Source organism: Anoplolepis gracilipes, chromosome 11 (assembly GCF_047496725.1).
Source record: "Anoplolepis gracilipes chromosome 11, ASM4749672v1, whole genome shotgun sequence".
Classification (NCBI taxonomy): domain Eukaryota; kingdom Metazoa; phylum Arthropoda; class Insecta; order Hymenoptera; family Formicidae; genus Anoplolepis; species Anoplolepis gracilipes.
Genome location: NC_132980.1, coordinates 2439142 through 2456103, shown reverse-complemented (window position 1 = coordinate 2456103; position 16962 = coordinate 2439142). Strand labels below are relative to the sequence as shown.

Here is a 16962-nt window from a genome sequence, read left to right as displayed (position 1 = left end):
TAAATCTCGTTTGTTCATCGTTAAAGCAAACGCTTTACAATCAGTAACAATTTTGAAATGAATACCCAACAGATATACTCTGAATTTTTTTAGTGACTTAATGATTGCGAGTACTTCTAACTCGTAACTAGTATATTTTTCTTCTGCTGGAGTAGTTTTTCCGCTTGCAAAGTAAACTGGATGAAAAGCATTATCTGAATAATCGTTTTGCATTAAAATCGCACCGTAACCAAATTTTGAAGCGTCTGTGTGCAATTCTATTTCGGCACCAGTTTTATATAATCTTAAAATAGGTTTATTACTTAACGCTAGTTTTAAACTTTGAAATGCGTGTTCTTCATCTTTTCCGAATCGAAATTCTACGTTATTTCTTAAAAGATTCGTTAATGGTCGTGCTATCATTGAATATTGATAAATAAATTTACGAAAGTAACTTGTAAGATCGACAAAACTTTGCACGTCTCTGATGCATTTTGGAACTGGAAATTTCATAACTGCATTAGTTTTGCATTCCGCGGGTTTTATAGTTCCATTCGTCACAATATGTCCTAAATATATAATCTCTGTTTGGATAAATTTACATTTTTGCCAGTTAACATGCAGTCCAGCTTGACTCGATACTTCTATCACACGCTTTAAATTATTAATTGCTTGCTCAATATCTTGTGAAGGTATAATTAAATCGTCCATGTAAGTTAATACGACTCCTTCAGAAATTAAATCTTTAAAGACAGCATTTATAAATTTTTGGAACACTGCAGGGGAATTGCAAAGTCCAAACGGTATTCGCATAAATTCATATTGACCTGTGGGAACAATAAAAGAAGTGTACTTCCTACTTTCTACAGCTACTTCAACGTGAAAGAATCCGTTTTTTAGATCGAGTGTACTGAAAATTTTCGCGCCTTGTAAACGATCTAATTGATCCTCAATCAATGGTAATGGGTAATGGTCTTTTATAATTTTCTTATTTAATTTTCGGAAGTCAACACAAATTCTTGTATCACCATTTTTCTTTTTTACTAACACGACAGGACTTGCGTACTCAGAATTAGAAGGTTTTATGATACCATTATCTATCCATGTTTTTAATTGGTTATCAACTTCTTGCTTTTCCGACTGAGATAATCTATATGGTCTTTGATAAACTGGAATATCATCTTTCAAAATTAATGTCATTTTAACATTGACTTCACGCGTTTTCTTGGGCTCATAATTTTTTGCAATAACTTCTAGTTCTTGTCGTGTGCTTTTATCGGAAACATATGAAAAATCAAATGGATTCGCGTCTTCTATTACATCAACTTTTAACACCTCAGGTAATTCTGAATTATTCGCATAAATTGATTTTTCAGGAATTTTTCGGATAGTTACCTGACCTCCTACTGCATGTAATTCTACCTGATTCAAAAAGTCAGCACCAATCAAAATTGCATGCTTCATTATTTTATCGTCAACAACATGAAATATGATCTTATATGTTTCGCCGTCAATAATAACATTTATTTCAAATGAACTCCGTACGTGCTATTGTTTAACGAGCCTAAACCGTCAAAGTTTATCTTATTATTTAAATTCGGACGATCTATTTTTTCATAACATTGTCGATTCATCAAGCTCAGATCACTACCCGTATCTATTATACTAATAAAGCATTGATTCGCAACTTCTACTTGCTTTATCTGCTTCTGTTGCGGATTTTTAGTATTTACACATGCGGCTTCTTTCTGCGCACTTACTGTCTCTCTACATGATTTCGCGATATGTCCATATTGATTGCATTTAAAGCACTTGGCACCTTTGTCTTTCGTCGGACACACTTTACCCAAATGATCTCTGCTAGCAACTGCTCCGCAGTTGAAACATCTTCTTGTCTCCGTCGAACTTGTGTCTCCTCGTATCATCTTTTTCTTCTCCTCCCACTTCGACTGCTTCGTCTTTGATTTGCCTTTCCCTTTTATCGCTTCGTATTGCACGAACTTTTCTTTTAATTCACGTATTGTTTTTGCTCCATGTAATATTGTTTTATTAACTGCGTCGTCTTGAATACCTTCAATAATGTATCGAATTACCGATGGCGTATCAATATTAGCTTGTGCAGCGATCTCGAACATTTTATATATGTATGCTTGATATGATTCGTCAATTGTTTTCTTTCGCCGCGATAACTCTCGATGCACTGCATGACTGTCCACAACATTGGCAAATTCTTCTTTTAATGCGCACCGTAATTTCTTCCACGTTTTTGTGCATCTTTCATATTTTACGAACAGCTTGCTGATCCACGAAGACGGCGTTTCGCATATGCTACCTTCTGGGCGTCGGACCATTCGCACAATTCAGCCATTTCCTCGAAGTCTTTAATCGATATTTTCACGTCGACCTTGTCATCTCCGTTGAACGTCTCTAAGGATTCTTCAACATCTCTGAATGTCAGTAACTGATTTACTCGAGCTTTTCTTGTTTTATTTTGTCTTCTTTCGGCAAGTGGTGCTTCATCTTCGTCACTCGAATGTGTATCACTTTCACCATCATCTTCTTGCATTTTCGTGTGTCTTCCTTGTGCGTTTTTGTTGTCACTTTCATCCTCATCATCGTGATATTCCATTTCACCATGCTGAAGTTCGAGTTGCATAAATGGTAACAGTCTTAGGATGAGCTCATTTTTCGGTCCCGTTGTTTTCAACTTTCGTCTTTTTATTCTTGTTTCAACTTAACCATCGTTATATTTGTGAGCTTCATATGCAGATCGTCGTTTTCTTTGCTAGCGCCTGGTTTCGACATTGTTTAAATTACGTCTTAACTTCTTAATTTTACGCCTCAACGTCTTAACGTTTTAACGTCTTGAACTTTTTACGAACTTCTTTAAATTACGTCTTGAGATTCGTGAACGCCTTGAACTTCTTGAACTTTACGCCTTAACGTCTTAACGTTTTGAACTTTTTACGAACTTCTTTAAATTACGTCTTGAGATTCGTGAACGTCTTGAACTTCTTCAACTTCTTTTAGCACTGCACTCTAAGCCTCGATCCTGATCTCTGTCCCTATCCCGGACGAAAGCCTCCAAAAATATGTGGGATATGGGGGACAGAAAGATGTTATAAAATAAGAAAAGGATTTATTGAGGATATAGAGTATAATATAATGGTGTACGCACAGAATGACGGTTGAACACAGACTGCCCTGAGAGACTGCACTGATTCATCGTGCTCTCCCAATATCTTAATCTGTTATAAACAATGCTAGATACTCGCACCGTATGATCTAGCCGCTAATGACGCAACGGTGAACCGATACTTTTCTGTTATAAACACTGCTAGATACTCGTGTCGTATGATCTAGCCGCTATCGCCTGCAACGTCGCACGCGCGCACATAAAACTTATCTTCTAATAACAGTGCTCTGAGGAATGCAGTATGTTAAATAATGCGTTTTTAATCCTACATATATATGTATGTATATATATATGTATATATATTTTATTTTATAATTATAATTGTATAATTCTTTTATTATACACGTGTTTATATTATTTTAGTTTATGTAAAATATTTGTATTTTCCCTCCGCGGCCCCGGCTGCGTCTTCCCCTACCCTGACCTCTTCCCCCTTCTCTGACCTCTTTTTTTTTTAGTTTTACCAACTGTGGGAGGAGGGAATGCATTAGGCACACCCTCAGGCGAACCCGGGGGTAGTGTTGTACTCACCCGGTCCGTCAGCGCAAGCGCCCGGCTGGTTCTACCAACTAAAACCTCCTCCCTGTGAGCGGGTGTTGAAACCCGCCCACTGTAGGTAAATCCTGCTGTCTTCTCCATGTGTCCGGGTCACGGGTACGCATGAACACTCTTCCGCGACCCGGACGGAAGCTACCCGACTAGAAATTTTACTAGGGGTCACATAAGGTCCGCATAAGATTGCCTTTTTTGAAAAGTAAGGTCCTTACCCGATTACCTTATTCGGCCCTGCTTAGGAGTGTAACGCGATGGATGTATACGGGCCTGATCATGCCAACCACTCAAGGACCTGATAAAGTTGACAGGACGAGGTCCAGATAAAGGTCACCGGCCGTGGGCCGGATAAAGATTCCAGAAAAGGGCCAGACAACGAAAACCAAATAAGGTCCGGCTAAAGTTAATTATTTCAGGGCTTGATAGGGTTCACCATTTAGAGACCTGACAAAGTTAGATTAGATTAGGTTAGGTTAGGTTTTCTTTTTATTTATTCATATTTTGACTTTTTGATTGATAATTACAGTGTTTTCTTATAATGAACTCTTATATTTAGTTTACATTTTTCTCAATTATATTTTTTTAAATATACTTATTGTTACTTTTTCTAAAAATACAAATTTGTCAAAACACGATAATTTTGTTTACATAAAACAATTTTTTTTATGTAATCAGTGAAGTGTTTCAAACAGTGTCTTCTTTTTCGTAACATTTTTCCAAAGACACTTAAATAAATACTTAACTAATACTTTAATTAAAAAATTATTAATAAATTTTTTTTTCTATTAAAATAAAAATAAAAATAAACAAAAATAAACAGTCTCATTTTTTATCACGCACAAATCCTGTAGATACAAGTAGAAAAAAACACTTAACTCATTATAGCTTTTCTTTAAAAATAAAATCTCAAAACAAGAATAAATTTGTTTACATCAAATTTTTTTAAATGTAATCGGTGAAGTGTTTCAAACACTGTAGTCTTTTTTATAACATTTTATCAAAGATATTTAAATGAAATTACTTAATTCGAAAATAATCAATAGATTTTTTTAAATAAATAAAAATAAACAATCTCATTTTTTATCAAGAGCAAATTTTGTATTAGAGAAAACATTTAACTCATTATTGCTTTCCTTTGAAAAAAAAATTCTTCAATAACACTTACATGAGAAATTTGACTTGAAAATGATTGCACAGAAAATTTGACTTAAAAAGAACTAGGAAATAAAAACAGTTAAAACGACGTTGATTGTCAACTATATTTTAATCTCGTCTCAATGCACATCCTCCTTCCCAGTTTTTAGCCGCATTAAGTGTCCCTTTCAGTGCTCCTTTGAATTTTTCTTCGCTCATAGCATCACCAAGAATTTGTAAATGAACATCTGTAAAAATAATGATTAACAAGATATACGTCGTAGAATTATTGATTTATAAATTATTAACGAATGAGAGGTATAAACAAAAAACTGATTACATACCTAAGAGGCATTTGTAGAAATTGGTTTCCTTCAAAGGAACTTTGTTTGTTTTCTGTAGAGCAGTGAAACTTGAACATACGAAATCTTTTGTAAGAAACGTCCGAAGGATGATAGAGAGACTGTATGTCTCGTAGGTTTTGTTTCTTGGAATCATATTTTTTATACGATTTTTCTGAAACAAAAAATATATAATTTTTAATTAAAAAATATAAAATATGAAGAAAACATTGTTCGTACAATTTAAAGAATCGATGGAAAATAAAATAACAGAGAGAGTAGTGTTATCTAACGAGATTAAATTCAAGATTAAACTCGCTTACAATTTTTCAATGATATTCTTTATCATCTTTGAGTCTGACATCAAAAATATCGAAGACTTCTTTTGTATCAACTGGTAATAAAATTTGATTATTTTCCTCAATTTTGTCTTCACTTTCTATTTGACATTTTTGTCGAGAGATATCTGTTAATTTGTCAATTTTTCCATTTATTTCCACCTGAGTTCCGTGTAATCGATGAAATTTTAGATGATAAACTGTGGTGAACTGTCTTCATTAATGTTATCAAAGAAGCTGAAAATTAATTAAAACCTAATTTTAAAAAATTATAATATGACAAATTTACACTTGAATGGTGAATATTTTTTACCTAATGTCACAATTTCTTCGCCCTTCGAACCAGCCTCCTCTGAACGTAAAAGTCGGGAATTTATTCCTGGTCTTTTATGTTTAGGAGTCTCGGAGCGTGAACGATTCAAAGAAGTTGGAAAAAATAAATAAATGAATAAATATATTTATAGTATACATATATATATGTATACTCTTTTTAAATATAGTGACAAATTTGCACTTGCACAATTAATTTTATTTTTTACCCAAAGTCACAATTTTATCGTTCGAACTAGCTTCTGCTGAATGTGAACGTCTGGATTTTTCTTCTGGTCTTTTACGTTGAGAAGATTCGAAGCTGGATATATTTAGCTGAGATGTGAAAGAAGTATTTTGATCTTTGGAGCCAGTGATGAAGGTTGGTGAAGGTAAAATTGGACGACCTCTTTTTGATTTTTTTTCTTTCAATGGAGATCGTCTACTAATATTTGATGTTCCTATGTACGTCTTATCAGTATCAAGTTCTGACAATGAAGAATCAGGACTTGAACGGAACCTTTTTTTTGATTGTGATGGTGATTCAAATTCACAAACAGAATTTTGCTACCAAAATTATCCTTTCTCCACTGGATGCTGTAGAAGAGGGAAACTTTGATAGTTTTTCAGAAATTTTTTCCCTTGATTTATTCGGTCTATTTTTCTTAAGCATTTCCGAGTCACACTCATTGAGAGGTGATTCACTAATAATAGTTTTTTTGGCCCAATCAAATCCGAATTTCTTGTTTGAAATGAATGACTCTTACTTCTCATCTTTTTTCCATCTGAAATTTCCATAGCAGAATCATCGAATGACGATAATAACTGAGACTGAGTAATTGATAAAGATTTCTTTTTTTAATTTTTTTATTATGCTTGGATAATGGACCTGGAGTTTCGTGCAACGACAACGCAACTGAGTCTGACTCCGAGAATTCCTTGTCCCCTTCCTCAGATTCAGAATAATCGCTCGAATAAGATGGTGAATGAGAAGTTCTATTTATTCTTGATTTTTGTAAGTCTGTATATTATAAAGAAAACGTTTTAGAAACTATTTTTAAATTGATCACTCGAAATGGTATTTATATTTAGACTTTAGCAAACTGTATAGGAAAAATTTATATTGTGATTCATCTTTTTTGCTATAGTCAATATTTAAATCATTATTCAACTCAACTCTAGCCTCATTCAACTCATCAGTGATTGACTTCTGCTGTACTTTCTCAAATTTATCAATTTGATTTTCCTCAATAACTATTCTCTCAACTGAAGATTCTCTATCGGTAGAGAATACGTATCGATCATATTCTAGTTTTCCAACTGCTGCACATGCTTCTTTATAAGTACCTACACCCAGGCACATTTGTAAGTAATGGAAAATCTAAAAATTTAGTAATAATTCTGAAAAGATTTATGTGCTCTCCCATGTATTTTTATTCTATGTATCGGCCATGAATTCTCAACAGTTTTTAATCTTCTTATGCAAATTAGAAATTTGTGACTGCCTGAATGGACCCACAGGAAAACGACAAGCTTTATTATTTAATTCTTCTGAACTGAATATCCAGTTTGTTGGGACTATACACTGAACGTTTCTGTCTTGTCATCCTCGAATAAGACTATTTTATATAAATAAGTCATTTTTCTGAAGAAAAATAAAATAGAGATAAATAAACACATAAAAAATGAATTAATAAACAAATCAATAAATGAGAATAAAAATATATAAATTCAACGACAAATTTTTTTTATTTTCATGAAATTCTGTTTCGAGGGCTCTAAAAATATTATATTTAATTAATAAAAATTTTCGTAATAAACTAAAGAGAAAAAAATTTATGCATAGATAAATTGAAGATTTTTTTCAAAAGAATTTCTCGATTTTAGTTTTTTTTCATTTGTTCAGAATAATAAACCAAATTGAATGATTAAATTACTTATTGTAAAATTACTTATTTGTACGTATTTCGTAATGTTTTTTTTCTGACGTCACCGGGCGGCGATTATTAACCTGTCCTTTCAACTATCCTTTTAGGTTATGTGACATAAACTGCTAAAATAGCAGCTTGTATTACGAGGTTATATCGTTGGGTAGAATTTGTAGTATTATCGACTTGTGAGACAAAGTAATATGGCGACACAACACAATCACCAAATGGCGGCGACAAGACACGCATAATCACATCTATGTTGTCAAAGTTTTAAATGATTTTGATATGTGCTTCTCAATTAAATTTTATGATAATTAAGAATTCAGTTATCACGGCAATTTCTTTAACTTCAATTTACAGTCGGACCTTTCATCCTACCACATTTTCGGTCCGGAAAACCTTTGATTCTACCACAAAATGCGGGGCGATTTTTTATCCTCACTTTGCAGTCTATTCGGAAAGATTCGGGTTCCGAACATTTCCGAATCGTGCGAAGCGCGTAACATGATACATACAAAATCTGAGAAGTGGGGATATAATTCCCCTTTCCCGGTGGTAGCATGAGAGGATTTTTTGTGGTAGGATGAGAGGTTTGGTAGGATAAAAGGGTGGTAAGATAAGAGGTCCGACTGTACTTTGTAGAGTTTTTATAATAAATGTGCCTACCTGCCAAGCAGTAACTGCAGGGTCATCCAAGCTCTTTGTTCTTTTTTGGTCTCTGTTTTTAGCGCCTTCTAAAAGTTTACACCCCACAAATATGGAACTAAATAGAGTTGTGGTCAATGTTTATGGTTCTAATCTCAACCATGGTTCTGAACTGAATTAATTCAATTACACATACTGCCCTAACCTAACCAGTGTTATTTGAGAGACCCTGAGTAACTGAGTCCCCGTTACCCTCACCTACCGCCTCGTATGGCGGCTACGGTGGCGCCACACATTCTACACGGTGTCTCACGTATATTACACTTTACACATAGAAATAAAAAATAAAATCGAATGTGATAGAAAAGTTTTTTTTGTACAAAATATGAATTTTTACTTTTTTTTAGCATAACATATAACTAATTTTGCATGCAAGGCAGAACTTTTTTTTATAAAATATGAGCTGTATGTATTTCCTTTTCCTACGGGTAAACTCTCTCAATATAGGAAGCTAAATTACGTATGAAGAAGGGGCATTGTGTAAATTTCTGATTCTTTCTCATCACTGAAATCAAACGTAACCATATTTTGTGACACTTGATTTAAATGGTATGGTCCTGAAAGATTCTCTTCTTTTACAATTCACATATGCAAAGAGTTTGAATCACACGGATATGACAAGAGTGATTTTTTCTTTTTCAACTTAGTACTACAAATATAAATGTTTTTTTTTACGTCCGGCGAGAAAATACATATTGCTGATTTGTAACAAAGTTTTATTTTTTAATAACACTGTATTATCCGGGGATTTTGTAGTGAGATCATACCTTGATATTTCAGACGTTTAACGACAATTTGTCCTGTTTCATCTGGGTGTAATTGACTTAATACTTGTAAATTCATTTCCGGGGTGGCTCTTTAACAATTTATAAGAAAAGTTTCGTGTAAACGCCTGCAAATTTGAGCCAAAGGTTTATTTCCGTTACGGAGAACTTTTTTAATTTTATCAACCGCATTTTTGAATGGAAAAGCGGTGTAATGGGAAATTGAGCAATCCATAAGCTCTACATCGTCTGCCAAGTGGATGAGGTTATGTACATTTCCAATAAGACTTGTTTTACCATAAAAACGTGGCATGAGCAAAACAAAGTTCCTCAAGAGATTTCTGACGTTATCACAATCTCTCACAGTTCTTGTTTTAGAACATAATATACGACAAGCTGTATGTAAAAGAAGAAAATGTCTATAAATATCTTTTGACAATACCTTTTTAAAAATTACCGGTCCTGCATACAGCAATATGAATTTGAATTCAATTGCCTTGAATCGTTCTATTTCCGTTAAGGACCGTGCAGTACATTGAAACTCACAAGGAATTTGTTTTTGTAACTTTAATAAGAAGTCAGACAATAGTATCTTTCCCGTATGACTCAATCGGGTTTTTAAAGTGCCCTTTAATCAATAAAATAAGAGTTTTTTCATTACTCCTAAATACACGAGATGCATGAAGTCCAATACAAAAGATGAAATCATGTCAATTGCAGGTCTGATATGTAACAAAGGTGATCGACCTATGTGATGTTCAGGGTTCAGGTTTGTTTGTCTACGGAAGAACTCGTCAGTTCTCTCTTCAACAGATTCGTTCACTGGATAGATTACTCGTTTCTCCACTCGATTTCCACGCACATCGCACCTTTCACAGGCCCAATATCCTCCGTGGCTTTTAATGCATTTTAAAAAGGCACGAGCAGGGCGGTCACAGATAAAACGTTTAATGTATATATTAAACCTTTGGCCATTAATAAGTAATCCATCAGCTTGTAATTCATTTATTTCAATGATGAATTTATGCAGATATTTGTTTACATCACTGGGTTTGTGGTTACCTGAGTAAATGGTTACTGGAAAATGTTTGTAGGCATTTTCTTTACAAAAAACTTGACACAGAATTGGCCAGAACTGCTTGCAATTCAATTTGCAGTCCATCTACATTCACTAATAAGTGAATAATGTGATCATTCTAGAGAAGAGGATTTACAATTCTTTTTAATTGCTCTGATATGCCAACGTACACAAATTCACTAGCATCCTATTGATTGATTTTAATATCATATTGAGCTTTCGTCGTTTGTAAAAACGTCCTCGCAGTTTTTGACAAGTCAGGAAGCAATCTCTTGCGAAGTATTAGGAGTAACTCGTGTAAACGCGTGTGAGGAATTGTTGGATTTCTTCTCAATGCTCAATCTCTCAACTCTTCTATTTTATTATTTTCGAAGAAAAAATCATCTTTTAGCTCTTCAACGTCTTCTTCTGTGACACTTGCTGCTCGTAATTCAGTTTCGTCATCTCTCTCTTCTACGAGTAAATAATCAGCTTCTCCATCAGAAGATGATAATTCGGAGTTTTTACTACCATTAAGCATAGAAGCTCTTTCACCACTGTAATCATTCGATTTTTCAGCTTCAATACTTGAATCATTGGTAACATCACCTGATTGGGGAGTTAAGTTAACATTTCCAACCGTGAAGTTTGGTTGACTGGATACAAATCCACTATAATTACCACTAGATCCTGATATGCACTCTTCGTTCTTCATTGAAACTGAATCCTGTACACGCACCGGCAGAAATGGTGTCCGTCGGTAAATGTGTATGTACGTACATACGTGTATGACAACCGAAAGCGTCACATACACATGCAGCGCGCACGTACGTATCGCTTGAAGTGCGGTGGAGTTCAAGCAACGGAGGAGAAAAAAGTGGGAGGCAATCCGATGTTGCATCCTTAGCGCAAGCCACATGATCGAGAGAGAAAGCATGACAAGACGTGATGCCGATTAGTGGTGTCCTATAGCTCTGCCTCACTCACACTATGCTTGAATGCAGTAGAAATGAGCGAGAAAGCTATAGGACACCGCGTTGTCTCTATATGCGTCTCGTTCGCTCTCGCGCTTAAGTCATGTTTTCTTTCTTATTCCTTCAAGAAACGTAGCTGAGCCTTGCGGATCAAATACCGGCATTCATAAAATTTTAATTATATCATATATTAAAAATTAATCGGTTTTATACATAGCAAAGAAACATATTCCGTAAAAAATGGGTGCAAATTTACAATTGCTGTTCTAGTGAATCTCAAAATTACTCATAATGATACATGTATAATTTTTTACCAAATTTTTTTACATAATAGAAAAAAAAATACGCAATCATAAATAAATTAATAATTAATTAGAATAAACATATGTTTCTTTACTATATATAAAACCGATCAATTTCTAATATTAATATGATATAATTAAAATTTTATGAATGCCGGTATTCGAGCCGCAAGGCTCAGCTTGAAAGAATAAGAAAGAAAACATGACATAAGCGCGAGAGCAAACGAGACGCATATAGAGACAACGCGGTGTCCTATAACTTTCTCGCTCATTCATGCTGTATTCAAGCGTAGAGTGAGTGAGGCAGAGCTATAGGACACCACTAATCGGCATCACGTCTTGTCATGCTTTCTCTCTCGATCATGCGGCTTGCGCTAAGGATACAACATTGGATTGCCTTCCACTTTTTTCTCCTCCGCTGCTTGAACTCCGCCGCGCTTCAAGCGATACGTACGTACGCGCTGCATGTGTATGTGACGCTTTCGGTTGTCATACACGTATGTACGTACATACACATTTACCGACGGACACCATTTCTGCTGGTGCGTGTACATCAAAGTCATCACAGTCGACATATTTAGCACCACTAAATAAAGTTTGAACAGCTTGCTGTTCGTCCAATCGTCTTTTTTTTTCGATGACGTCTCATCCGTTCACGTCCAAGTACATTTTTTCGATATTTATGTAGATCACTCATATTTTTTACTTGAATATTAATATATTATAAGTAATGCACCCAAGAACTGTGACACCACAGTATAATACAGTAGTGCAACTCCGCTTATTTCGTGAAGCAAAGTTGTCCACGTTCATGCGCGGGTTTGGGCAAGTGACGATAGCGCCCTCTGCACTATTTTAAATGGCTCTCATAAATATCAATAGTTTTATTTTTATATAATCCTCAATCTAATGAAAATATTGCATACACGATGATAATAGAAAATTATAATTATATTTTTAAATATACTTTTTTGGGAAAATTTTGAACATTTTTGAAAGGGAAAGGGTTTTAGACATAAAATATAAAAAATATAGTTTAAAAAGTTTGATTTTAATTATATATAAAAAAATCCTCCACAATTTTTATAAACAAAAAACTTTTTATAGATTTTTTTATCTATGAAATGTCTCTAATATTTCTTGTAAATAACGTAGATAACAATTTCGCGCAATTCATTCAAGTTCCTATTAAATATATAAAATGATATTGGAGAATTCAGATCTATGTATGTTTTGGAATAATTTAATACTTCATTCAACGATATTTCAGGAACGGACCCTGACTGTACTGAATTGGAAGAGGCTCTGATAATTGCCTGATCATTTACATGAATTTATAACTCAGTTTTGTTTCGTTATTATCAAGACTAGATAGAGACTGCCAGATACATTGAAAAAGTTATACATTTTATTTTATTTATATGGTAGATCGTATGGGGCTTTAATGATTGCCTGATAGGCCCGGCATACAAAATATCAAACTTCAAAATTTTTTTATAGCGAGCGAATTTTATTTAGCCCGGATAATTGCCAGATCAAGATTGCCCGATCGAAACTTAGGACTTTTTTCATACACAACAATCCGGCGATCCTGAATAGGAAGAGGTCTGGGTCATGTATGGAACCCGGACGTATAAAAAATATATATATTTTTAAACATCTAGGGAACCTTATATGGTCCTGGTGTTTGCCAGATCAGGATTGCCCGATTGAAACTTAGGATTTTTAACGTGGAAATAACCTGAAAAGGTCCATATCTAGGCTTGATCTGGTTAACTAGATCAGGGTCCCCTTTTCTATGCCCGATCCGGCCCTGATGTGACGGCAGGTCTGCCTCCCAAAATTTCTAGCCGGGTAGGCTTCTTCAGCCACCGATGTTGTAGTAGTCCTCTGTGTTAGACTCCAGTTTCCTGACCGAAGAGGCCCTCCTTCGGGGCCGGAGATGACAAATTGGGGACCTGGGGTGACGTGAGGTCCTCTTAGTTCGGTCCTTCGATATGTAAACCCAGAGAGACATCATTCCTCGGGTTTTCTCGTTGCTAGACCTCGGAGCGCGAGTGAAGAGATGACCCAGTTCCGCGTCCTCCTAGTCAGTAATACCTACAGCCAAAGTCTGTAGTGACGTTGTATAACTTAACTTAAGATTGTTATAGCCCCAGAAAAGGCTACAGATTTAATGAATATATATATATATATACATATAATTATATTGATGCAGGAATGCATCGCGAGCGAAGCGATAATCGCGCGAGCCGCTGACGCAGCGAGCCACGCGCGCCCGAGACCGAGCGCGAACACGAAACCGGAAAGATGTCGCCGAATTGCTAAAAGTACAAGCGAGGAAATTCGACTTTGAACCTCCTCGCCTGCACTAAAACGCGAATTCAGCAACATAACCATATTTGGTCATGTTGCTAAGGGACCCCCTCCGAAAAACCATGCAGTTCGGAGGGAAGCTCAGCACCCGCCGCGATGAAGCGACGGGCAGTCGTTGATCAGATCTTAAAGAGGAATAATCGTCACGGACAGTTATTAAATAGAACGAGATACACGTATAACTAAGAGATATACGCGCGCCTGAGATAAGCCGACGTGTATCAGACTACCTGTATGACAGAGTATATGAGAGATACCGCTCTCTCTCTTTAACCGACAATACACACGAGTGTAGATACGTACGCTGGGAGCAGTGATAAAATACCAAACCTGTGATTTCTTTTAAACTGCTATTTATTATAATAAAATGAAGGAAGTAATTAAAGGAAACAATTAAAAATAATATTAAAATAAAAGGTAGCCCCTGCCCGTCGTATCCCCGGCCTTCCCTGAACGGATCCCGAAAAATCCTGTGCCCCCCTCCTGGAGGCACAAGATAGACTTAATAAATAAGACTATAACTAATAGTAACCTATCCTATTCTAGTATTACACTATTCTACCACTATTTACAGGGGAAGGGCCACTCTGCGTAGCTTTCTCCTTGTAAGTCTGTCTCACGTTGCAGCTTAGGCTTCCCATACGGTGTCTATCGGGTAAGTCCTTTCCTTACACAGAGTGCAACAGATTTCTCTGTTGCAATCTCAAATGATTGGCTTCTCCACACTTATAGCAGCAGCCTGCTTTATTTAATAGCGAGTTGCACGAACTACTTATATGGCCGAAATGCCAACATCTATAACACCGTATGGGCTTTTCGATGATTTCTGCACTTACCAGTGACCAGCCTATTTTAATCTTGCCCTTCCTTACAATTTTGTCTGCTGCATCATATGGGCAGTTAATGTGTGAGCCGTTCCCACGAGTGGGAAAGGCCCGTGCTACCTCGCCCTTTCAGGCATACGCCACATTTTTACATCCACTGTCTATCGGAACCGCCCCGAGACGGGCGATGGAAAAATCCAGTAGCGCCTGCTGGTTCGTGTGTGCAGGATGGACAGTTTGGCCACGACGAATAAGCCCATCCTTCCTTCCTTAGGGTGACATAGACTCCGCCGGCTGGCATTCGCCACTATCCGACTCCTTCACCCCGCTATCTTATCCGCCCACGGGGACCACGGGGAGGCCTGTCCATTTGCATCCCGACCTGGATGATCGCTTCTGACCCTGTCGGGCGAAGGGAATGGTGGGATAGGTGGGCGTAATAGGGTAAATGGAGTCCTACCTAATTTCCTCTAACGCGACGCGAACGCTGCTCGAGAGCGTGGTTGTCCCGAGAAGATTACGGGGTCACACCCCCATACCCGAAGGCTCCGACCTCTTCGGTTGAACAACGGACCTACCTAGTATACAATCTACGATTCCATCATATGGGCAACTTGCGTAGGCCGTGAGCCTACCGGTCTTCATTTGTCTGATTCCGTTGACCTTGATGTCTTCTCTCGGACATTCTCCACCATCCGCCAAAGCCGCTACAACGTCCGATGGGCCAGCGGAGACGTCGAGGCCAGAGATCCACATCTCTGCGTACAGCTATGGTTTGGTTATCACCGCCGTCTCACCAAGAACCCGTTTCATCTTCTCTTGGAGGCTATCAGCCTTCTTCTTGTTTTCGGAACCTCAATAACATACACTCCGTTAGCCGCAATTCTGACCCTGGTATTGTCTATACCAAGCTCTTGGATTTTAGGGTCTTCTCTTGTATTTCGCAACGTCTCTGTGTACGATGTTTTCTTGGTGTCAACCTTAACCAATACTGCCGCTGTTTTGGCCAAACGTGTCTTCTTCCTTTGCTGGGGAAATCTCACATCCTCGTTCATTCTTGTTGGTTCCTTTCCTCTTGGTGTTGCGGTCATTTCTTTTACCTCCAGCACTTTGGGTTTTTCTATAATCCTTTTAGAAGTCCTTTTCGTGTTCTTTCTTGGAGTAATCCATTTCCTAGCCTCTGGTGTACTGACACTTCCTTGATCAACACTAGGTTGTTCTTCGTAAAACTCTTTTCCGGGACGTTAATGGGATTTCTCCATCAATATCTCTGAGTCGCAAATATATTTCTTCCTCGTCAGTTAACATTACTTTTTTATTTTTTTTTTTTTTTTACCAACAGTGGGAGGAGGAAATGCATTTAGGCACACCCCCAGGCGAACCCGGGGGTAGTGTTGGACTCATCCGGCCCGTCGGCGCAAGCGCCCGGCCGGTCCTACCAACTAAAACCTTCCCCCCCGTGGACGGGTGTTGAGACCCGCCCACTGCAGGTGAATCCTGCTGTCTTCTCCATGTACTGCGAATACTTAAACAGTAAAGTCGGGCCGCTGTTCGAGAAGTTAGGTAGAGTAGCGAGAGCCCAGTGGGGCCTGCGTTTTAGGACACTCTCCACAATCTACCGGGGCATACAGTGGCTTATGCCGCTGCGGGATGGGCCGACCTGTGTACGGAGAGGGATATTAGAATTCTGAAAGCCTTGCAGCGTCGAGTCTTAATTTCAATGACTGGCGCATACCGCACGGCCTCGTGGGAATCACTTTGCGTTGTCGAAGGAGCGACTCCAGTAGATATAGTTCTTCGCGAAGGCGCCGCGCGTTATAATGTTAGGTCGGGAAAAGACGCCAAGATCGGTAATATTGAGATCCCCGCCGGAACCGAAAGAAAAACCGCGATCGTAGGGATTAAAAACGAGGCGATAAATATGTGGCAGACCCGATGGAACTCTTTAAATAAGGGTCGTATCACGTTCGCTTTCTTTAGGGACATGCGAGATAGACTAGCTGCGCGTTCGTTAGAAATAAATCATTGAAGCACACAGGTCCTCACTGGACACGGAGATTTTAGGAAAAGACTCGCGTCGTTAGGTCTTGTGGAAAGTGAAGTGTGCATTTGCAGAGGTGGAGTTGACTCAGTTCAGCACTTCTTGCTGGAATGTCCTCTCTTTGACGCGCAGAGAGAGA

At 37.3% G+C, this 16962-nt stretch overlaps 1 protein-coding gene and 1 pseudogene across 1 annotated transcript in view; both read right to left on the bottom strand.

The window, feature by feature from the left end:
• The window catches only part of LOC140671013 (G-protein coupled receptor Mth-like), a 108275-nt gene that overhangs the window by 26237 nt on the left and 65076 nt on the right, over positions 1–16962 (bottom strand). The window lies entirely within an intron of this gene.
• LOC140671294 (uncharacterized) lies at positions 4558–11021 on the bottom strand (annotated as a pseudogene).